Source organism: Myzus persicae, unplaced genomic scaffold (assembly GCF_001856785.1).
Source record: "Myzus persicae strain clone G006 unplaced genomic scaffold, MPER_G0061.0, whole genome shotgun sequence".
Lineage (NCBI taxonomy): Eukaryota > Metazoa > Arthropoda > Insecta > Hemiptera > Aphididae > Myzus > Myzus persicae.
The window spans coordinates 465,644-492,110 of NW_019104111.1; the positions used below are offsets into that span (position 1 = coordinate 465,644).

Consider the following 26,467-nt stretch of genomic DNA (forward strand, 5'->3'; position numbering starts at 1 on the left):
TTGCTAGAGAGGGTATACATGTATATAACTACTATCACTATGTAAGAGTACTATTTTAGATGTATTTTTTCTCAGAGTACTATACCAACTTCTCGACAGTCTCCATGTTATAATATTATATCTTTTATTTTTAAAAGTTATTCAATTATTTGAAACTGTGTTTTATGATAAATAATTACTATACTATTTTCACGAGACTTGTGAATACAGACATTTATTATTCAACTGTAAGTCACTCAAAATAATCTTGAACTTTCACTCAACAAACGTTTAAAGTTTCAACCAACATATTTGAATTATGAACCAAGGAAACGACTGAGAATAATATAATATTATAATTTATAATTATTGCACTTAACCAAATCCAATATCAAAAATATTAATATAAATATCTTTTTTAAAAAACTCGATAATAATTTACAATTACTATTGTTATTATTATTATTGAAATACGCGTTTGAATTAATCTTTTTTTTTAAGACTTGATAATAATTGACAATAAGGTACTTTTATTATTATTGAAATATATTTTTAAGTTGTATGGTATTACATTTTTTAACCTAACAATTTGGCTATAATATCAAGGTTTTCATTTGTAAGTGTGGTTTAAAGACATTTTATTTTATTGATAACATGTCCCATATTATATATAAACAAAATATTAAACATAGAGATCTACGAAAATCAATATTTAAGTTTTAATATGGAAATTGCCTCAAATTTGATTTTCTGACATCCGGCAACAGATTTTTAACAATTATGGTTGTTAGTGGTCTTTACATTAGTCATGCTTGTAGCTAGTGATTTACGCTTAGAGGAATTATCTGGAAAAAACTACTTCAAACATTTCAAAGTTCCATTTTTAATCTTACACGTCTTTTTACAGAAAAATTGTATACCTCATTGAAAAAACAACATTTTAACGTACTAGTTAATACACAAATCCGCTCGTTGTCTAGAATTTAAAATTAGGTATATACATTATGTATATGAAAAAGATTTTTGTGGGTTTATAAAAAGTATTTATATAAGCATTGATATTGATTTTACGAAAGTAATTTTACTAGATTTACGAGTACAGATACGTCAAAACGGAAATGTAAATATTGAAAAACGTGACTGAGCTACACTACGCGACGAGTACACTTTACCGTGGTTATTACGACACTCTAAGGTTTAGTTAAATGGAAAAGAGGTTTATTCTTTTTTACCGACAATAAACTGTCGTCATCAAATTTGAGGATACAAAACATAATTTGATCGAACCATAGGCGGCAATGGGAAATTTCGATTAAAACGTCAACTCACTATCATGGCGCCACTGTGAATATTGTACGTTTTTAACACACTGTAATATTTACTCGTTGGATTACAATTATCACTACAGAGTTGAGACGTCTGTTCATATTATTTACACCAATCATAAAACTTAATTTCATTCGACTAAAAAATTTAAATCTCAAATCATGTCATAATATAATATTATTAGCATGTACTGTAGTAGTATTTCATATTTCAGTAATCTAATGAACTTGAGTAAAAGTATTCAAATACATTTTAAGTGCTCAGATACGTATTTTAAATACTGTTTCAAAGTATCTGCATTAAAAATTAAATATACATTTTTAGATAATATTTCTTTTAGCTTATAATATGTTTTCTATTTTCAATTCAAACTCGAGGTGTAAAACAAAAATGAGAAATGGATAGAAATGATATATTCATTTACTATGAAAATATTAAATACTACGAATTCGACAAAAGTTAGTTATTTGTATATCAGTCGTCTCACATTTTCAGAAACGTATTCAATATAAATAATTATTCAATTGAAAATACCAATATACTCTTTATAGGCCAGTATATAATAATATGCACTATAGATATTTTTTGTGAAACTAAAATGTACCCATCCAAAAACTCAATCCTCGACTAAGAAGACTGAATTTATAATAATTATACCAAATGATAGTATGTTACTGTGTAAATTAATGCTTCATAATAAACATGCAAATACTGAACAATTTGATTTGATTGATTCTTAAGGTAAAACAAAAATAATATGCATACAATTTCAAAGCATTTCAAAATATCTATAAATGTTTTTATAAAGTGTGTATCTGCAGTACTTGAATACTTTTAAAAATTATTTTTTACAACACCGCATATTTCATAATACATTTGATTATATTGTGCATCGACATGCATTTAAACAAACACATATTATGGGAACTTAAATATTATTTTACTATAAATAAAAAACACAAAACCACTTATTATTCTAGTATATCTAAACATTAATATTATAATATTGTACAGTTGTTAAAATAGTTATCGGTCATTATTGCGGACGACCTTTGAACATATCGCGCGTTCACTGGTCGGCACTCATGCATGAAACGCGTTTTGAAGGTCCTTTAAATATTAAATCATATTCAAAATTTAATTGGGTTTCGGATCCTTTGAAAAAAACATGCCTTTGTCCGATGTTTTTATCTTGTGGCAAAATCGACTCCCGAAGCAAATCGTCTGAAAACGGTCAATGTTATTAACTGAAAAAAAAAACAACAACACGAGTTTATGGGTTTGTTCTTCATAATTTATTGTTCGTTATAGTTATATTATGTGTACGTTCTTAAGTTAACACCCGGCCTTTGATCATTTGTACAATGCAATAAGTTGAGCTGTAACATTATATTGTGTTTATATATTATTATTACTGTTTTTTTACGCTTGTATCCAACTGCTCCGTAAAAAACTTCCAACGGTGAACTCGTTTTGTTCTTTTATACAACTTAACTAGTAGGTGTAATTTATTTCTCGTTATTAAAATGTTTGTTTTGTTTGTTTGTTTGTTTGTTTGTTTGTTTGTTTGTTTGTTTGTTTGTTTGTTATTATTATTATTTTTTATTTTAAATCGAACAAAATATCAACCACTTTTAATAATATGAATATGACCTTTTGTCGTTCCACTTTTTTAAATAAATAATTTTGATCAATCATATACTATTATTATGCATTTTGTAAACCAGTGGAATAACAAGTGGTAATAATATTGAATAATGGTCTACAGCCCTTTAGTCAATATGTTTTGACTGAATTATATTTTTTTATAGAGATAGTATATTATTGTTTTTGGCTTTTGTGGAAAAGAGTTGATATAATAATAATAATAATAATATTTTGTTTTTAGGTTTTTTTTTATGCGGTCATCAAAATTGATTCTTGTTTAAATAAAACTAAAAATATCGTCTAAACAAAGAAAAAATATAAACTATAATTTAATACAATTATTATCAGAAAAATAGTTGTTTTTATAAAACGGCAAGACATTAAAGTTCATAAAAAAAAAACAAATTACATTATGAGTTTTATGCAATCGGCAGATGGTAAATTCTATTGCATTAGGAACTTAAGGGAACAAAATTTGATCATATAAACTAACTCACATTTTGTCAAACCATTTTATCTTTTATACCTACTCTTTCTTGCGTGATTGAGAGGGGCCTGATATCAACATTTTAAATTAAATTAAATTAACAGTTTAATTCCGTATTCAGATATTCCCGCTAAGGCTAACAAAATTATAGGGTTGTACCTATTTGTATATCATAATAATTACTAAACATAGTTATTACTAATTAGAAAGTTTATTTATAAACACAATACTCTCATAAATATTTTATGCGGAAATCGCTGTCTTCATATTTTGTCATTAATGACCACGATTCGGTTCATTTTGAATTGAATACTCAAAAATATTTTTTTTAACCTATTTTTGTAAACGATTAAAAATTAACTTAAAATCATATTTATTGAACAATCATTTGTAAAAGGCTGCATAAAAAAATTATTAATTGTGTGTCCGTATAGGTATTTGCCCTATAATAATGTAATATACTTTTGATATTTTTAAATCGCTATAATAAGTAATAACAGCTTATGAGGAATCTTGTAACTTGTAAGTGTTATACTTTTAAGCTTTTGGAATTATAGTCAAATATTTTATAAATCTTCAACAAGGTACAAAATAACTAAAAAATGTTCTTTTATATGACAGTAAATGTTGTCAAAAGTTAAATTTCAAATACTTATAAAAAAAAGTGCTTATATATTTACTGTGCTTTAAATTTCTATACTTATGTATAGCTATTATGATGAACTTTGTGTTAAATGTTCAAGCTTTATTAACATTAATAAAAAAAAAAATACAAAAAAAGCCTAAAATTGAAATTTTTTTATAAATTTCCTAAATATTTTGAGAATAATATAATATTATGTAGAAAAAACTAATTTGTACATTCTTTGAAAATTTCAATAATTTAAGATCATTCCTTTTTTAATTAAAACAAATAGACATAATGCATTTACAAACAATTTTACATAACAAAATACAAAGAGATATTTACTTTATCGAAGTATCATATATTTATATATATTTATATATTTGATGTTTATGAAGGAATAAACTTATCAATATAATATGTACCTACTGCTGTTTTTATTTTGGTGTACATATCCCTCGGCAGAAATACCGTTCTGATGAAATATTTTTCGGAATAAATACGGATCTGACAAAAATACGAATCATACATCAAACTTTTCATACGATATATTTTTCGGCTAAAATACGGTTCTAATGAAATACTTTCAGATATTTTACTCACCCCCTAAAAGTTGCAACATACTTTCAACAAACATTCATACATCACTGTAATTCTGAATAAAAAGCACTTTTGAATAATGCCCAGATAATCAAATACCACAGAGGGCTACATGAACACTATTCACACTAAAATATTAAAATTCAAAATTATATATTTCCTATAGTATTAATTTTACAATTAGCTATGCCTTGTGTTATAGCTATGTTGGCATAGGAAATATATTTTAATAATATTTTATGTTATTTTTATGGGTTTATAGAAAAAAAGTTAAAATTGCCATGGCACACAAATGTGGCTTCACTTTGAATTCCTCTCAATAAGAGAGCCACAGCTTCAATAATGAGAGGCGATGTATGTTACTACCCTACCATTATTGTATTTTTACTACAGAGTAAGATATTTTTGGGTACATTTTTATTTAAATAACCATTTGAATAAAATTGTATTTAAATAATTTTCAGACACAGTTATTCAAAGAATTTTAAGAAAACAACATTCAATTCAAATATGTTTCGAATACATTTTTGTTTAAATAATCGTAATTGAAAATATATTTATATAATTATTTTTGATAAAACTTCGTCAAAATCTGTGTATAATAATATAAATTATATTATTTTCCTATAGTTATCGGTGACAATAAGAATAAGAGGATGCCGAGAAAACTATTATATCACCACTAAAATTCAATCCATAATTCTTAATTATTACCCAGTTATTCAGCTTTAATATTATGTCTTAAATAATTCAGAGATCTTATTTTGGATTAATTTATTTTAAATTTGATGAATGGTTTGATAAAAATATTAATGACCACTGTAAATTTCATCATTGCAATGTTATCATTGGGAATGTCATACAAAAAGTAGTTTTCATAACACTTGTATAAATTATTTAGAATTTCAATTTTCAACCACAGTTTCTGCAAGGTCTGAAATATGCGAGCGTAATTTATTCAAAACTTCAATTCACTGATTCAATACTTAAAAAGTCAATTTTAGAAAACCGGATACATTACAAAAACAAGAAAAATTATTTTTAAATGGTTAATATTCATTGGTAAATTATGTTTTTGTTTTTGCATTTTTTTTGTTACTCTATATATATCGTATTAGAATCTAAGTATATTTATAATATCCGGAAATATATTTAAAAGTAACACATTTACCAAAAATGAAATAAATATAAATACTTTTGTAAAAATTAATAATTCGTTACTACATGCCTAATGTTCTGATTTGAAATTTTTTTAAAGGAGCATGGAGTGAAAATTATTATGGGTTGGCCGAGACTTACAACAATTTGAGTATCACCTGGAATATTGGAACGCAGGTCTAGTTGCATAGATACAGTATATAAGTAGTTAGTCGCGGTACATAACCTTGACCTATTGGTTCAGAGCCAGATGTGACGGAGATCAGACACCGAGACATCGGTATTATGTTTTATCGACATTGTCACGATAGTTTCTGCTGGTCCCACTGAAATGATATGATAATATTATTTTAAATTCAATATTTAAATAACGAAATATAATAATATAATATTCGTACCGTTGAATTCCGGTATTATTCATATATATATATATATATATATATATTATGTATATACATACATATTATCAAATATGCTTTGAGCCATAGTCTAGTCGTGGCTACATAATTCACATCAAAGAATCTTTATTGACTTGAGCATTTGTGCGCCTCGCTGAGATTTTGTCTATGATCTCTGTCTTGGTTATGTGGTTAGGTCGACTGTAGCTCAGTAGATATGAATCATCTTATTATCTCCCTCCTTTTCACTTTCTAGACGGATGAACTTCTTTTGAAGTTTCCTCGACCGGTCCGAATTTCTCCATTTGTATTTTTATTTTGAGTTTGTCGAATCCAAACGTCCCTCGAACACTACTGTCCTACAAAACAAACCAATAAATGCATTAATCTCTATATTACAAACGCACTATAAAATTTTTATTATACATATTATTATTTTAGTTTTCCAGTAATTTATGTTTTTTAATCACTAGAATATGTATTAGGCAAATATTTTCAAGTTATATTTGCAAATTAGTATAGATTACTAAATGCATCCCCTCCAAAAAGAAAAATTACCACAAAAAATATAAAATTTAACAAATCATTTTCAAGATAAAAAAAAACCATTTGTGTTACCTATACACATACGAGTAGTTCTTTATTTCGTGTATTTATATTATAAAATTACTATGATACAGATTTTGAATCACCCTAATGTAATTTGAAAATGTGCCTACATAATATTATTACCTAGGTTAGTTTATGTTATACTTTTTAAAATAAATGGTATTGAGCGGGAATCGAGTGCTGCAGTGGTAATAGTTCAATAATTACAAATAATTTACAATAGTCCAAGATCAACAATTATTGTAAGTTGGTACAATTATGGTTATCAATCGTTATTATCTAATTATTTGTTACCTTCGGTTCATTGATATCAAACTTATTACTTCTGATATTTACAAATTTGTAATTTTCAAATATTGTAATTTACATATTATAGAAAAATGTATAAGCACCTCCTAAAAAATACCTAACTTTGAGGTACCTAAATTTTGCCAACTGATAAAATCACATTTTTTAATCAAAAAATTCATAAAATATATGTATTCAATTTTTTTACAATTAATACTATTGAAATCTTCTTTTATCGAAGAAAAAGATGTAGGTAGATAAGAAATGTTAAACAAATTAACATTTTAAGTTTTAAGTAGGTGTACTCGTGTTATTACAGCTATAATATTGTACACTCAGTGAAAATATGTTTAGAGGACAATATTTTACATACCTACTCATAATTCAATTAAAAATTGAAATATCGTAAAAATCAACAAGAGAACATAGAATCTGATAATGTTCTTACCTAAATCTTTGATGATAACAATAGGTCAATTCACTCTAGTATAAAAACTAACAGCACTCTATTGAGACTAGTGAACGAAAACGTGCTAGGTCGTACGTGTGTAAGACGGAGACAATGCATGCGGGTGCGACGACGTCCTCTTAAAATTATTTTAATGTCTGACGTCAGCTATTTTAAATCTCCAATTGAACCTGCAGCGGATCAAAACATTATTATCTGGATAAAATACAGTCGAAAACGTTGTATAATATGGTGTGTGTTCGTGTGGGGTAAAAGTGTCAAAATTTTTTTTTCTATACTCCGGCTCCGTTTGAAAATATATTTTTGTGACATTGCATGATAATTTTACTGCGTGCAGAGAGATTACGTTATGCAAATAATTTCTAGACCCCGGGAGTTTTGCGTCCGGCGTGCTACGCATTACAATTCAGAAACATCCTTTGCCGATGGGAATCGGCGGAATATCAAACGGAGAAATATATATTCCGAAATAGAATGTATTTGACGTTACTCGGTTAAAGAGCATCAATAAGCGCATATCTATCGTATTTATTTATTGAAATCCTCCGAATCTCTTGTATAGTTGCGACCCCTCGTAGCTGCAACGTATACGAGTTTATCAAATAATATTATTACGAGTATGTAGTGCCGATATTGTAGTACCATAATATGATAAAACGTTACATCACATTATGTGTGCCTATATATGCTGCGAGGAAAGTCTCTTCGCGAGGTTATTAAGACTCGTAGTCTGAGTGGCTGCACCTCAGGAAAAATAAGATTTCGCGGATCCTCAATCATCATCAGTTTTAAAACTTCAAATATTTATGAACATTACATAAAAGCATGCAAAAATCGCAAAAGTATCCACTGTTGTCACTGATGGAAATTACAATACATCACATTGTGGCGCAACGTCGTTACGGCACAACGATCAAAATAATGTATTATGGTGAAGTTTGACGCAGTCTTGCAATCAAAAATAATGGCACCCTCAAAGGAGAAAAAGAATATTTAATAAGCTAATTAACCCCGAATGATGGCTTATGTTATATGTATTATTGTACTGACGAAAATGCGACACCACGGTATCTACGAGTGTCGTACCTTAAGTAGTAATTATTATAAATACGAAAATAATAACTCGGAAATTCGTCGGCAGTCACGCGTATAGGCACGTGATGATGTTAGTGCAGAATATATTTTGGGCCACTTTTACAAACTTTTTAACTATTGTTATAATGTACATCATATATTTTATTTTGATAAAAAAAGTAATACTGTTATTGTTTTATCTCTAAGCATTGGCTACCTACTAAAATTTGGGCTCATGTAACTACTCAAGTGACTGTTGAGACTGAAATTATACAGATTATTTAAAAATAGTTCAAACTAAAAATATATTTTTAAATTTAAACAATATATTAATTATAATTGTATTGATACCGATGAACAAATTTAAATAGTACAGGTTGTATTTAAAGAGAAAAATTAAACTTTTAAATAATACCATTTTCTGAAATTTTTTGGAATTTCTGGAAATTTGTTCATACACATTTCTTAGAGATGAAATTTCCTAACAGAACCGTCCCTAACGAAATAATATAGGGGACGTAAGATGCATTAATGTGTCAACTAAAAAAAATTTTCTTGCATAGCTCAACAATTATCTCCTATCTACATGCATAGTAATCAGTAGACATATTTTATACCATATATTACAGAATTTTAAATGTTTTATTATGTGCTCTATTTAAATATCCTTTATATATATTTTTTCATCGCATATTGACTAGTCGTATAATAGAATATGATATTTTCAATAACAACATTTATAACACTGTTACATATTGATTATACTATTATGGAATGATTGGAATGAATAATGATGCAAATTACAAACTGACCAAATACTCAATAACAATATTAACTAAATTGTAAATACTATAAACATTGACTACATAATATAAGTGAAACAATTTTAGAATCTTATCATTTAGTCGATGTCTAGGTGAGACGAGTCAACATAAAATGTTCGCATTAAATAAATATAAATTACATTCGTCAGCGCACAACGATTTCGCATCAGTTATCAAAACAGAATTATTAAAAATAATTCAATAATTATACGAATGTATAGGACAATTTGTATACTGTTATAATATTATATAATATGTACATTGTTAGGTACTTAAATATTATTATAATTTATAGTATTTGTGTTGGACAGTTGGCAATCGGAAAATTAACTTATATCCCTTCATGTTATTATAAATTACAATACATTATTATGACATAAATGTACTTTGCAGTATTTACAAATTATTTAAAAACTGTAAAAAAAAATTGTTGGTTGCCGAGTGCCAACTCAAATACTTAATGTATCAATGTGCCAACTGACATAGTATACATAGTACATACTGTACGTTTGGGGGTGGGGGGGGGGGGGGGGACACCCCCTAGAATCCCACTTCGGGACGGCCCTGTAATTCCTGAGTGTATAATATTACTAGTTGCCTGACTGAATTGGATTGTAAAAGAGTATGATACGACGAGACTTTATATCGATATTAATAATATTATATTATAATGTTGCGTAAGTATAAAGCTCGTTAAAAATCAACAGGCGTTATGAACACTGTTCATTAAAAACAAATAGATATACCTACGTGAGAAATATAATTGAATTAATTTATTATGGCATTATGGCACGTCCGGAAGTATGATAGAACATATTACATAGGTAGTAGTAAGTAATAACCATTATTATAACAATAACGCTCCCTTGAACTTGTACCTTGTTTAGTTGGACCTTTATAATATGGTCGCTATTTATTGATTAATGACGACGGAATAAAATATAATGCATTGGACACGAAATATTTCCTGTTCGCTTTCCGCGTATTCAACGGTCCACGGATGACTAATTAAAATGAAAGTGCGCTTTTAGTGAGTCGATTTCGTTCTTCTTTTAAAGTTTTGTCATTGTTATTTTTAAATTATATTTTCTACATTGGTTTAAAATTGATTTTTTTTTTTAGTTTTATATTTAGTAAAAATAATAGTTTCATCGATCATGTCTTCGTCTGGATCAAGCGTATCGTCCTATATAGATGATAGGATAATAATATCTTAAAAGGGTCATTTTTTTTCATTCTACTAGGATTCCAGACATTCAACGTGAGAGGTGGTGGCGAATTCAGTAACACGGAACAAAAAAAATCATCATTTTTCTCTCGCCAATGACTATCATCCTTAGGTATCCCTAATAGTAATTATCTTTTTACAACTTTTATGGTATTTACTGGTAATAAATGCCATAAATTATTATTTTTAATTTTGAAATATCAAAAGGAATTAACTAAGTCACAAGGGACTTTTATACTTATTACAATTTAAGTGAATTAATATCATATAATAAAATATATAATAATATATACGACGTCATCGTAAGTCCGGTTATAATGAATTAGTAGATACCTATAATACTATTAATCTTGATGAATTATTTTTAAAATCACGAAATTCCAATAATGATTCATCGAAAACAGTTTCTGGACTTAGATTCGATCACATCGAAAAAATATCAATTAATTAAAATTATAATATCACCGTGTAATAATATAATATATTGGATGGATACGAAAATAACTGTGCCGTTGGGTAGGATTACCAATTTCGATGCAACAGCTGTATAACAATAACACATAACTTTGAAGAGCTCATTGGATTTTTCGCTGACTGCACGTATTATATTAAATTATATCAAAAACACATGAAATGAATACATATTGTGCAAATAAACTTTGATTATGAACCCCAAAACATTTTATGGGCAATAATGTTTACCCATTTTATCTCATCCAAATAAAACTCTTCGCATTCACTTTGTGATTTGACATAAAATAGTATATATATATATATATATATATATAAATGTATAAAAATTGACAGTATTTCACGAAACGATGACTCGCGTATATACGACCAATATAAAACCTACGCGTTGAAATTATTTTTTTTCAGATTTTCCCCGAAAATAAACGTCAAATATATTGATCATCATAAAAAGTAATTCATAAAAATGTATTATTTATGAATTATGACTTATTTGTAGGTACCTACGTCCTACATATTTCAAATTTAATATTTCACTTTATACTTTTAGGTACTACCATATAATAGTTCAATATTGTTTATATTCATAAAGTAATATAATACTATAAAATATAGATGAGCTCAAGTTGTATATGTAGATGGCAATTGCCTACATAACATTATATTATTATGTATTAGAAAAAGTAACTGTTTGAAATAGTGTATCCCAGTGTATTTATTAAAACTTAAGTTTACAGTTTACGTGGTTATAAACTTAAAAACATAATATTATGACATTTGGACATCATATTATAAATCTAAACATAAGTGACAAAAATAATTATGTATGAACTAGTTTTATACCCTGTTGCAGTGATTCCCAATTGGTGGACCGCGTGTTGATTTTTGGGGGTCCGCGGTTGTGTTGTTCTGTAGTGATATTTTAATTTAATTTTAGTCAAAGCATTAACTTTGTAGTTGTATGAAATTCCGAGTATTTTTGGACTATTAAAACTCGATTATGGCGAGAAAAATAGAGAATCAATTTCATATAAATAAATATCATTATTATCTTCACTATTACACTATTATTACTATAGTTAAGAACGTGAAACCATACTGATTATTTTCTTTTAAAAAAAGCCCACTGTACTCTATGCTAAATGTGCAATCATTTCCATGATATAAAAAAAATATACATATGTGACCAAATGTATAATAAATTAATAACACAATACTATTGAATATTATTATGTCACATAATGTAAGCAAAAGTGTATTATGTATACAATCAATCAAATATAAATTGCATAGCATACGAATTTAAAGTTCTTGAATAAGAATAAACAATTTAAGCATAACAAAGCTGAGGGTGTAGTGACATTTATTGAATAATGAATATATTTAAAAAAGTAAATATTGCAAGTAAATAAAGTGTACCGACGTGTATGACGAATTCAAAAAAAAACCGAGAAATGACAGATTTTAGGATTTTAGTACATAAAGATGTAATAAAAAGTGAAAACACACATGAATACAAGTTTTCGAACATCTAACATTTTGTGCAACAAACATAAAGACATTTATTTTTTCTTACGAAAAAGAATTATGAGAAAATACTGAAAGTATAAGGCAACGAAACACGCACGGATGTCGCCGCTCATCTACGAGGTTTTAACTTTAAAACAGAAGAACATTGATTCGATGTCAAACTATGGAATGTTATGAAGTGTTCCCGGAATGAATTTCAACAACAGTTTTGGGTTTGTTTCGAAAAATAGTGAGTAAATTAGAAGCTGCACACAGCGAAAAAAATAAACAAAAATCAACAGAGGACAATGTAATTTATAGAAAAAAAGGAACCGGAAACGACAAGATGGTGACTATTTACTGTAGTATATCCTGTGGATTTAAAATAGAAAAACATCAAATACGTGTAAACATGTAATATTATTATGTAAATAATTAGATAAATATCATAATAGGTTGATACATAGAACAACTATCTACAGTAATATTTTTTTACAGTTTCAACAAAAATCAAAATCAATTTTGTCAAAAACCGATTTTCCTTAAAAATTCCTTTATTATTTCTTAATTTTTTTTTAAACACACATCTTTGTAAAATCAATGAATTCATTGCTCCACTGAGATTCCAAAACTAAATGACCGTACGTTTTCGAACTTCCATATAATTCGTCAAAAATGTATGTTATAAATTCATACTACATTATATTTTTTTATGTTTATTGTTTATATTAATTATTGTAATCAACTGACTTATATTGATACCATATTATTGATATTATTACTCTACTGTTATCAGTATTGACAAATACATAGGAAAATAACGTATATTATAATGTATAAAGACTGATTATGAACACTTTTTAAGTTTTGTTCACACACCTGCGTATTCTAGAATTTAAAATAGTTGAATTATCACGTTGAAAATTCATAGGAAATGGGGACTAATTCGTTTGTTACATAGTTACTTGTAGAGAACACAGGAACCAACTGGTATACTACCTGTAATCTGTTGATAATTATTCGATAATTGAGAACCAACTCTCAGCCACGACGAATTCAAAATATGTGATTCGGGGATGGCGGAGCCGTGGAGAAGTATGAAATTTTCAAAATTGCAGAATACACACAGCGTATTAGTACCAGGACGACTAGCCGTCAGAGGATTGATATTGACGAATGATTATAATTATCGTATAGATACATACAAATATATATCATTATAAACAATAATGCCTACACAATTTCATTTTTTATAAACGGATGTATTGAGTATTTTTTTACATGTTACATTTTTATTGCATTTTTTCTGTAATCATTTTGATGTTTTATTTTAATCAAATTATCCTTAGGCATTCATTAAGAGTTCATAAAATATAACGAAGTTTGTGCATATTTTAAAGGATTTTGGTCGCTATTGTGCCAAATTCCTGAAAATGCAACATACTAGTAAAAACCCAGTGCAAGACCCATAAGTCAGAAATACGTTCTGTTAATGCGGGGTAATTATTTTATAGATTTATCGAAAAACTACAGTAATATACACACCAAATATATTCAGCTTTGGAATAAGAAATAAAAAGGTGTGAAACGGGTACCATTCGGCTATAAAATAGATTTCGATTTTGCCATTGTAATAGGTAGATGTATTGATGATTGAATATACATTTTTTGCCCAAAATTTCAAGTACCAACATTTCAAGTATATCTACATTAATTCGTTATTTTATTTTAAAGAGATTAAGAAAATAGCTTTATGTTAGTTTTTTGGAATATGAAGTATCATTGATTCCGGATTCAAATGTTTCAACGTCAAATGCTCATGAAAAATTAAATTGACTTTTCTGTAAACTTTTTTTGTTTAAGGTAGAAAAACTTACGAGGAATTTTGTATCACGTTGTAGAAGAAGAATTGAAATTTTAAATACGGTATTGTTTCCTGATAAAAAATACTTAATATAATATAACTGTTTTTAATTAGTGCTGATACGTGAAAATAGTAATATTATTTTGATTTTATGACTGTGATTTAACTAAAAAAATGATAGCAGAATAATCATCTAGGTTCTTCATATGTTACATGTATCTAACCAAACCTATATATATGTATCTACATCCTACATGTTATTATTATCGCAGCTCGTCGGACGGAAATCTTAATAATTCAGAATTTTATTCCACCCACCAAATATTTTTTTCTATTAGATAATTGAAAAAAGCACTCAATGTAAAATATATCTAAAATAAAGTAGTACATATTTAATTTCATAACGAAACTTTCGATGTGGACAAAATCATTTTTCAACTATAGTTAATTTTATCATTGGTAGTTTTATTGTTCATATTTACGTTTATCGGACCCAATTTGTATGTTATCTAAATATTATATAGAGTACTTGTTGAATTCAATTCGGTACAGTTCGATTTAGGAACCAACTCGTCCGTTGAAATAATGAACCTTTTTCACTAGAATAATATTATTCTTCGGACATGCTATGCGTGTGTGTCTTCACTGCCGTCTAATGTATACAAACAAAATTATTATGTCGTCACACTGCTCTTTGAGACATTCTGTTTGTTCGCCGTTCAGGCGTATTTTTATAAACTGTTATTACAATATTTTGCTCTCGACCATATTGTTTTCAAAGCGTGTCATTCGGACAGAGTCTTAGCCCACTCACTTAGCGATAAAACTCGCTACTTGTGCCACCGAAAACGCTCTTCAAACCATCAATAATAATTCTAAAATACAGTAAACTGTATTGAAGTAAATTGGTCCGTGATCAAATCAGTGTAATATATGTTTACATTCATACATCATAATAAACTATTACATCGATTTAGTATGGGTGGATTGCCGGATGGGAATTTGTTATGATTTATTTTCATTTTATCGGTCCGCGTTTATATTTTTTAGTTGATTTTTTTCTAGAAAAAAAAAACATCATAGTTTGGTACAACATTTATTCGGTAATAACTCCATTAATTGTTGTTTGACATAGGACAATTTTCGAAGCCAATTTAATTATGAAACTATTTAATACTCGTGGGTTTAGAGCTACTACAGACCTAATCGAATTTACAACATACAACTTACAACACTCACATATAATCACAATGGAACACGAATCTCAATAGGCACTGATTTATACGGGAGAGTTAGTAAACTACCAGTTTTTTGTCTCATTGGTATAGACTAGGTCTATTAAATATGTTGGTGATAGTGATTATCGTTTTCGATTAACTATGACGAAAAAAGTCTGTCTTGGGAATATTGGTACTAGGTACTACTACAAAAAGTGAACCGTTATAATTGTAGCCTGCCTGTAGGACTTTATTTATATTTCAGTTTTTCCATGTACAGCTGCGAGACTGTTCGGTATCATCGAGTGATTATCACACCGACCACCGAGCACATCCCGCATCTATTAATTTTATATCTGTATATGTATGTGCGAGCGAAGCGACCCAACGACAGTGGACTGATATTAATGTAATTATCTTATTATTATTCTCTCTACCAACATTCTCACGTCTCGTCTTACCTTGACGGACGAGTTATGTTTTTTATAATATATATATGTTGTCGAACGAATTAAGAGTTGGGTTATTATTATTATTTTCTTTGTTTTCGGCCACCTTAAGGATTTATAAATCACAATATTATATTCGTATTAATACAACGTTCCTTAAATCTTAGCAGTGATGAATTCATTTAAATGAAATGAACATGTAATCATCTATTATCATTGCAAATACGAATTATCCATTTTCGTAATTTTTTAACGTCATTTGATTTTGGTAGGTATATTTATTTTCAAAAGTTAAAGCTAACTTCCAACCCAGTTACCCTCTGACTTTTTAAGTGTTTTTCCAATCATTTTTAAACTAAACACGATTTTATAACAATTTCAAATAAATAATGTATTCTTTAGATCGTGACAAAAAAGTGTACTCATGAATTATTCCATTCAAAAATAGTTTGTAACTAAATGCATTACCTACTGTAAAGTATATTAAGTATACATTGCCACATAGAATCAATGATCATGACAATAAATTTTGTTTCTAAATAATTTATTCAGCAAAATATTAAAATAAGACATTGGCCTTTTAAATATTATCGAAAAATAAATTAGTTAAAATAGTTATAAGACAAATATTCAAATAAAAATGAAATGCATAATTTTTTATACATTTGAGAATTGACGAAAAATTTAAATAACGGAATGTCTTTTATTACTACGTAACAAATAAACTCAGAAAATAAAATAGGATTTATGGAGTAGAAAATTTGTATATATATTGTTTATTTATATGACATATTAAGCAATTCATTCAATTGTACAAAATATGTAACGTAATATAAAACTTTGAAATTTGGCCAAATGGACACAGTTTTTTACTTTTAAACATTTTTGGACCAAAAAATGTATCGGTAAATTAATATTTTTTATCAACTGTCCGATGGCAAGATTTACAAGATTTTTAAGAATAAAAATTAGTTCCTATTCTCGGTACATTAAAGGAGTGCTAGTATTTTCAGTAATCCGTCATTAGTTAAGTGATATTTTGTAACGTTTTGTCGTTTTAGTTGTTTGTACATTTATAGTATATGTAATATTTTAAATTATTCAAAAACTAATAAATAAATAATTAAATTAAGTTCTAGGTGGTCGATTAGAGTTGCTGAGTGTTAGCCCGTTATTGTTAATTATTATTTCAATCGTGTTGAATTATTATGTAATCAATATTAATTATTCATTTTTATACACCGTTGAATAATAGATTATAAATAATTAAATTTATAAATAAACAAAAATCAAAGAAATCAAAAAAGTATCGAAAATACACAGACAAAATCTTTGTAGCGGCTTAAATTTCAAATAATGTTTAAAAATTCATCAAAATTACAGAAATATGTAAATTATTTTGTAAATAAAAATACATAATAAAATAATTAATTTTGACAGCTTAGGTTTGAACATTTATCACAAGAGTCTTCATAAGTTTATTTTATCGGAATTTAAAAGGGTTTATCCTCAACCACGAAGTTATTTTTGAGAGGTGAATGTTAGAATATTGACCACTTTGAATATTAAAATGAATACTATCGGTTTTTCGACCAAATAGTTATCGTTGGTTGTCTTGTTGACATTCGAAAATGTTCAATCGTAGAAACTCGAAACATTCCACCTAATTATTAAATTTCACCTATTTTTTATTTTCTATAAATACACAATTAAATCCATCCTGATTTATACAGCACGACCCTATATTGACAACATTTAACGGTAAGCGTTGGCATTAATTTATAAGTTGTACCATTGTACCTATGTGGTGTTTTTACTGAAAATTAATTCAACTATTCATATTTTGAGAAATTATTGATATTACATTAATTCTTTAGATATAGATACTGATCTACCTGCAGTGTCAGTATAATTTTTCGTAACTAACGTTTTTATTTCTCATTACTCCTTGATGAGGACACGAGATACCGTCGAAACATACTATATAATCCTGGTATATACGTCTAAGCGAGTTCTCCGGTTAATTTTTTATTCATAAATTAAAAAGTTTCTGAAATTTAAATCAGATATTAACTAGAATTGATAATTTATAAGCTTTTAGGTCCTTGGTACATTATTATTTCAGAATACGCTTATCATAAATAATATTTTGATACTCTTATATGACGTTTCACTTTCATTTTTCAAAAGTATTTATTTGTAATACTTTTAATCTAACATAATATGTTGATATCTATGGCGACTCATAAAGTAAGTTCAAAGGAAGAAAATTACAAAAACATTTTGGGTTAGTCAAATTGTAAATGTTTTTTTAACCTCTAAAAATACTGTAATAGGTTAAAAATCGGGGACTCACTATACTGTTTAATACCTATTATGTTTTAAGCATTCCTCACAATTAGTAAATTACCGTAAAGGATGTTTTAATTTTGATTTAAACGACGAACCATTGTATATTACATTATAGTATTTAAACATATGAAAAACAATTCTGACCAGTGACACGTTATCTCCTTTTTTATATATATTATTAAAAGTATTTTTTTCTATTCATATATTTTAGTAATTAATAGATATATACTAATTTTTTACAAAACTATTGTATGTTCTATATTATTAGTTATTTTAATAATTATAATGTTATATCATATAATTCATAATGAATATTATTTTTAGGTAGGTACTTGAAACAGTTAGAGTATTTTATAATATTTTTTTTTTTTATTATTGAACTTAAGCCCGGCGACAAAGGCCATTAACTGTTTTAGGGATTATGAACTGTAGTAGGGGTAAGGTTGGTACGATAAGTTGTTTTACGATTGTTACGGTTGTTATGGTAGGTAGCAAACACGTGTACCTACGTGTGACAAGGTTTTTAACTTCTATGAACCCGGGTGGTCACCCATCCGGGAGCTAGTAGCTGTGGCCGTTACTTACTCCTAGTCACATAATGGTAGCAGCCAACGCGCCACGCCAAGCCACTTTATAATATTTTATACACACAACGAATTTTAAATGTAATTTTTTTGGCAAAAATGAATTTATCCTACTTGTATTACTAATGCCATTTTTATTTTTAAACAAAAGTATATCTACAATCTGTAATATTATTATACACAATAAGTAAATTTGGTGACTTAAAATAGTACTAATGCCTAATAGTAAAATAAATTACTTCAATCATAATGATCACCAAATATTCTAAATTACTAAATAATATAATAGACTGACAGACCGTCTTCACTCAGAATTGTGAATTATTGAATTCAAATTTAACACTATCCATTACAGTGACCCACTTGCAACCTATTATACTGAAGAACAACACCTACTTACCCTCTTTCTTTTTGTAAATTATTTTGATAAGTACGTGAAAATCCTGAATACAATTTTCTGCCAAAAACAACCCTTATCGGTGAAGATTAATATATTTTTTAAAAGATGATGAAAGACTTAAAATAATTTTTTTTCAGAAAATATCAATTCGAAACTAAGACATTCTGCAGTGATTCCATTTGAAATATTTGAAAATATTCGATGTCATTGCTCTTTACAGTTAAATCTGGTACAATATAATAAGACAATTATGTAAATTGAATTTATTATCAAAATGTAAGGCAATGTGAAGAATATGTATAAAGTAGGTAACTACCTATTTTTTTGTATGTTAAAAAAAAATTATAAAAGCCAATGTAGAAAATAATACAATTTTGTAACGCTCCTATACATCTTATAATTTCACTTAGGAAATAAAAACTTTGACGAAAAATTATTAAAATTTTAAAACAAAATTATTGAACTGAAACTACTTAATTATACTTAATCTCATATTTTATATGGGTATCATTAAATAATTAAGTAAAGTCCCAATGATAGTTAATTTTTTAATAATTTCAGCCAAGATCTAATGTCACTACATTTTGTGAAATAAGTCGAGTAATTTTTTATACACCTAATATATAAAAAGAGACTTTTTTAGAATAAAAGTCAATGATTCTTAAAAAAATGTTTTATATTTCTTTGAGTAGTACCACCTGCGTCGAATTTTCAATTTATTTCTGTGCTTTACGTTTGGTTCGGAGCACTATTTTTGTTCGAAAATGTGTCATATTATATAAAAATATATGGCATGGTATTTTTTGATAATTTTAAGATGTATGTTTAGATCGCATGTTTTTCCAATCTTTCAATCTTTAGTATCGTAATTGTTTTGTTCTCCATTATGTTGTTGAAAAATAATAATTTTCTTAAGAATGGAATGTGTGAACTTTGACTATTTTCCAAATAGTTTTTCAACTTAAGTTATGAAGAGTGGGAGTGTGGTACAAGCACATTGTTTAAATGTTTAATTCTTATACAGTTTTATGTTCCATACATTTTTAATTTCGACAGTTTTGAAAAAAGTAAACAAATTTCGGAATAATGAACCTTTATATCCTCTGTTAGTAGTTAATATCAATCTATTTTCTAGCGTGGTTAAATACTGCATTTAAATTAAATTATAGTTGATTGTGGAAATAAATAAATAACAGAGGTTCAGGTACAAATTGAGGATATGTCTCACGAACATACCAGAGGAAGGAAATAATTTCCTTTGATAAAACTACCTTTTGCTTTATTGCTTTCAAAGACAATCCCTTCGACATGTGTTCTATCTAAATAATTGATATGTCTGTTTTTAACTTCTAACAAAACTGTTAACTATATAATGAATAAAAGCTTATATAAGTCGTATATTAAACATTTAAGATTCTCTATAATGTTTGTTTTTAAAGGAAATTGCCTTGCGTTATTCTCATTGTCTTATCCTTTTGATATATCCGGGACAGTTAACAAATCTAAAACAGTCTCAGCATTGAACAGTTTATAAGCATAAATCCTTGAATTGTATAATTGCTTTTAATAATGCATATAGGAAATAATATTTTACCATCTAAATACAAATGTAATGATTACATTTTTTATAATTTTTAATTCTGAGTAGATGAGTGATGAATGTATTTATTTAAAATGATAAATGTTTTTTTTTTTTAATTTTGCATGTGTTTTGATTTTCAACTTAAGTATTTTTTCTAGTGAGAATGTAAATCTATTTATAACTTGTAATATGTGAAAATAGAAAATTCTCAGTAATTTTCAAAAGCTTCAGGAATAACAAAAAAAAAAAAAAAAATTTACGGAAAATAAGTTTTCAACAAAATCGACTTTGTGGTACACAAAAAAATCCATAGATACATGATTAATTCACATAATGTAAATATAAGTATTTTCTTACAGTATACAGTGTATACTGTACACCATAATATTTTCAAAATATTTTAACTCATTTAAAACCATTTATAGGCATAATATATATTTTATTTGTTAGTAGTTTGTAGTTTTTTTTAGTTATTGTCGATGAAATTTTTTAACTCATATAAAAACTTGAAAATGTATTATTTTCCAGATTTTTCATAAGTTGTTTTAACAGCAGCTAAAAAAAATTAAAGATATATAGGCGCAATTTTATTTTATAAACATTTTAAGTTCAATTTTTGACAAAATTCATCAAAATCAAGAAAAATGTACAAGAAACTTAGTAGTTAAAATGCATCACGTTCAATTTTTATAGGTATCTTAGAGTTGAAAATTTAAAACAAGGTAAATATATAAGTATTTCATACTGTAACTAAAAATTTGAAAATTATATTATCACTGTTTTTTTAATAGATATTTTAAGTTGGAATCTGTTCGAAATGCGATATTTACACACAAATAACGATTTTAGGTGTTTTTTTATACTTGATTAAAAAATATCAATTTGGGGTGCTTGTTTTTTTTAAGTGTATGTTTTAATCAAAAATTAATTCAATCTACGACGATTTTACAAAGAGATATTAAAATAAATTATTAAATAGCAATAATACCGTAGAACATAGGTACTTACTGATAGTAATATAAGCTGACATACTGTCTACGTTTAGAATGGTTTTTCGTATAGAATGATTTTATATAATCGAATCCAAATTTAATAAACCCATAATATTGACCCACACCTAATGTACACTTGAGTTTGCCCACCCGTTTGCTCACCATTTTTTTTTTGTCTCGTGACAGTTTTGTGAAATAACATAAATTAATACCGACCACACACACACAGGCATTTCGTAACTCGTTTGTTTCGAAAAAAAATAGTAAGTGATGTGTCAAACTAGTGACTTCGGTTGTTTATCCATAACGATACTTAAAAGCAATTAGGTTTTCCTAAAATAATATTATGAGAGGAGACGGGCCGTCAGCATATATTTTTTTTATGACACTTTTCTTTTAGTACCTAGTACTGATATTTTGAAAATATCAATGAGGATAGGTACACATTTATACGATATACCCAAACGTATGAAGTTTCTACGGTAATATTTTTTGAATTCAATCTTAAAGGACCATGAAAGGAAAAAAAACAACTAATTCTTAAAACAAAATTCTTGATTAAAGAAAAACATAAGTTCAAACTAAACTTGTCTACGACTTTTCGTTAGCGAGTTATGGTCATTTAAAGTTAGCTCGTGACGTCATAGAATCTAATCTCACTGCGGCTACAGTATGGCTCCACGTACGTACGTACGTACACGTCACGCGTCGTACATATTATTATTTTGCATAATATTATTACATTTTATTATTTTGGGTTTGATATTTTTGTACAAAAAAAAATGTTTTCTGTAGAATATCCAATAGAGTCGAAATGTAAACTACAATTACTGTCTAAAAACAGTTAGATTTTCAAAATATTTGATAAAAATGCCAATAAAATAAAGCTATAAAGGTATTAAAATTAAAAAAAAATTTATCTACTAAATAATTATTGGATGTCCCCAATTTTGAATGTTTTTATTAACAACTCAACTTCAGACACTTATAAAAAAATGTATTTGGAATAACTCTCTTTTAGACACTCTTTTTTTATTCATTAAAATGTTAGAATATTATATGAGGAATCTTATGAATTTATAATACTTTTCGACCAAGCATAAATATTTTTACCAATATTTATAGAAACAATTAAAAAACTAAAAAAAATGTCGTAAACAATATGCATTTTATATAAATAGATCAATTATATCCAGAAAATAACTGTAGGAAAATGTCGTGTATCTTCAGCTATTTGTTTTTGAATTATAATAACACAAAGTAATCCATTTTATTGAAAATTTGTGTTATATAAATATATTTTTCCGAAATTATTTTTTTTGTTTTCCACGAATGGACATATGTTTTACTCATGATCTCTGAAAATACCATCATCTAGATCCAAGAATGTTTGGCCACATCACACACCAGATCAGTTACATTATTGAAGTACATATAATAAGAATACTATGTATCTAAATTCTATATGTATTAATAATTTTGTTTCTCTCCCAATAGTTTTAGACGTTGTGGACGATTAAAGATGATAGTCAATCATCATAACTAGGGCTATGTTTTTTATACGCCTATGTGTCTTAATGTAGTGCTTTTTTACAAATACTTTGGTTAATAATATCCACAAATCACCTATTATGGAGGATATAAATTATCTATTAGAATAAATTACTGAGATGAGCGTTTCAATATAATGTGTCAGTTGTCGGCTTTTGGAGTAGTAAAAAAGTGAAGTGAGGCCAAAATTGATTTAAGCCAACCGTATTAATCATAGTAAAACAAATAACTTTAATAATACCCAGAATAAATATTTCACACAAATATATACACCAAATAATAATATAAGCTAACATACTCAAAATCGTTTTTCTTATGCAATTTTTTGTTATTGAATTCAAATTTAACAATTTAACATACATATTACAGTGACTCACTCCTCAATAATAAGGTACACTCGAAACCTACTGACCTATATTGTGGAGCAGAGAGGTTACAATTACTTACTCCCTCCCTCCGCCCTTTTGAAAATATTACGACTTATTTTAATTTAACTATTGCACGAAAATAAATGATGTTAAATAATATTATATAATATATTGCAATAATTATTATAATAATATATTTGATGCTTTTTTTTGTAATCTTCCGTATTACTTACAGGGGTGTCATTTTACGGAGTAAGGGTATACTTAGTCACCCTTTGTTTTGCTGGAATATCATATAATAATTACGTTTGTATTTTAAAATTGTTCTTAATACCTTACAGTTATCATGATTTTCTTATACATGTTGACACTTTTCTAATAAATTATTTCTGTAACAAAAATATTAGCCCAAATAATAATAAATTATAAATCATAAATGATATATCAGACAATGATTTTGTTTGGATTAAAACTTCTAGAGGCTCAGATGAGACTGCTACTTAATTTTGGGACCCGATCAATGGAAAAAATACCTAACCCTGTTCTTCTTATGCCTGAACATTAAAATATTGGCCTCGTTGGCTCGAAAATTTCTTTATAATTACTCACTGGTCAGAAATAATATCTAAGACATCAATTTTGACCAAGTCTACCGAAAAAAAAAAGATTGACCATCATTTATTAGTTTATATTTCAAATTCATCGATATTACTCTCATTATATTTAAAGTTAAATGATTGTATCAATTTTAAAAATAATATAATTTAATAGGTTGATCAAATTTTTACTAGGTACGTTGGTACTATAATACAGTGAAACCTGTCTTATCCGAACCCTTGATAAGACGGAATCCTTTTCTGTGTGGAAATTTATTATGTTCATGGCAGATTTCTATAATTTAATATAGGATTAAACCCTTGATAGAACGGAACCAGTCTAACGTAAGACGGAAAGCTATTTATTGATCCCGCAAATCATATACACTTCATATACACGGAAAAACACATCATAAAACGAACAAAAATATTTTTGATACCCACATTTATTTTGCTACTAAACAATTATTAAGGTCATTAATACGTATCGACAGATAAGTACATTTTATTTTGAATCTACACGTCAGCGCTTATTATTGTCACCGCAGTCGTAGTTTACCTGTCGTTTCGTATCGTTGTATTTGCTTTCATAATGTCTTCAAAGATTTGTTTAAGTTTAGGCCTATGATATTTTTTATTATTGGCCGAAAAACGTTACAACCTTAATCGTGCAAAATATTATAACTCTATATTACGGAATTTTCCTTTTTATTCAGTTGTATGGAAACCTGCCTAAAACGGACATTTTTGCACTTCCGCACAAGACAGGCTTTACTGTACTTAGAATGTAAAATATTACTTTGGAAGTATAATAACGCACCTAGAACATAACCTAACTTTACACTTAAACAAAAATACTTTTTTTTATATAAAGTATTCTAACTTTAATATATTATTTTCAATCAGATAATATAATTTAAGTATTAAAATGTGTATGAATATAAATCCGAATATTAACAATATTAGTTACATATCTAGGTTTATCAATCAAACAGTTTAATTAGTTCAAAATCGTCCATGTTTAATGTTTGTAAAATAGGTAAATAAAAACAAAATTCATGAGATCCCGCATTTTCTAAGCTTTAAAACGAAATGATTCACGTTTTCCTTATTATTTTCTCTTCTCTACTCTACTTAAACGCTATTTTTACAATAAATATTGCGGTATTAGGTATAGGTATTCGTTTTAAATCGTTAACGTGCATAAATACTCGCACAGGTCTTATATGCTTTTATTTTTATATACAATAGTATCTGGTTAAATTAATTTTAATTAAAAATGACCGAAGGGCCGAATGACCATCATAACACCAATAATATAAATATACGATACAACAACAATTATTATTTTATTTTATTTCTGTTATCATCGTCGATACTTGTCATCTATTGGGAAGAAAATAGTATTTAAGCACACTAGAAACAGACAAAAATCAAAAACACTAGAAAATGCATCGTGTGTATATGAGACCGCGTCATATGTTGGAATATCATGATTAAGGATGCTGTCTGTTCGAATGAAAAGATATTCGAATCAATTGTTTGTATGAATATGTAAATGCTGTGTGTTCGTTGGTCACTTATTATTACCTAATTGAATCTTTAAATAAATAATTGAAATGAACTAAATGTGTGCAATCAACGTATCATTCATACTAAATAAATTTCAAATAGTTGTGCCCCCAATGAAAGATATTAACTTAAGTCACACCGAGAAAATTAAGTTATAAGTTATAAATTATTAGTGAACAATCCATGTATAAATAATATAATAATATAATCTAGGTATAACTCTATAAAAGCTAGACGTTGATACCGTA

The 26,467-nt window shown here is 27.2% G+C and overlaps 1 long non-coding RNA gene across 3 annotated transcripts in view; it reads right to left on the reverse strand.

The window, feature by feature from the left end:
* Positions 1 to 1,656: 1,656 nt before the first annotated feature.
* Positions 1,657 to 26,467, reverse strand: part of LOC111038863 — a 33,072-nt gene continuing 8,261 nt past the window's right edge. The window contains exons 3-6 of one of the 3 annotated variants that reach the window (XR_002605021.1): positions 7,566 to 7,756; positions 6,221 to 6,579; positions 5,981 to 6,148; positions 1,657 to 2,552 (exon numbers count right to left, since the gene is read on the reverse strand). This is a non-coding gene — a long non-coding RNA (uncharacterized LOC111038863). Of the gene's footprint in view, positions 2,553 to 5,963; positions 6,149 to 6,220; positions 6,580 to 7,565; positions 7,757 to 26,467 lie in introns of all 3 variants that reach the window. The other 2 variants (XR_002605019.1, XR_002605020.1) reach the window with 2 other exon arrangements.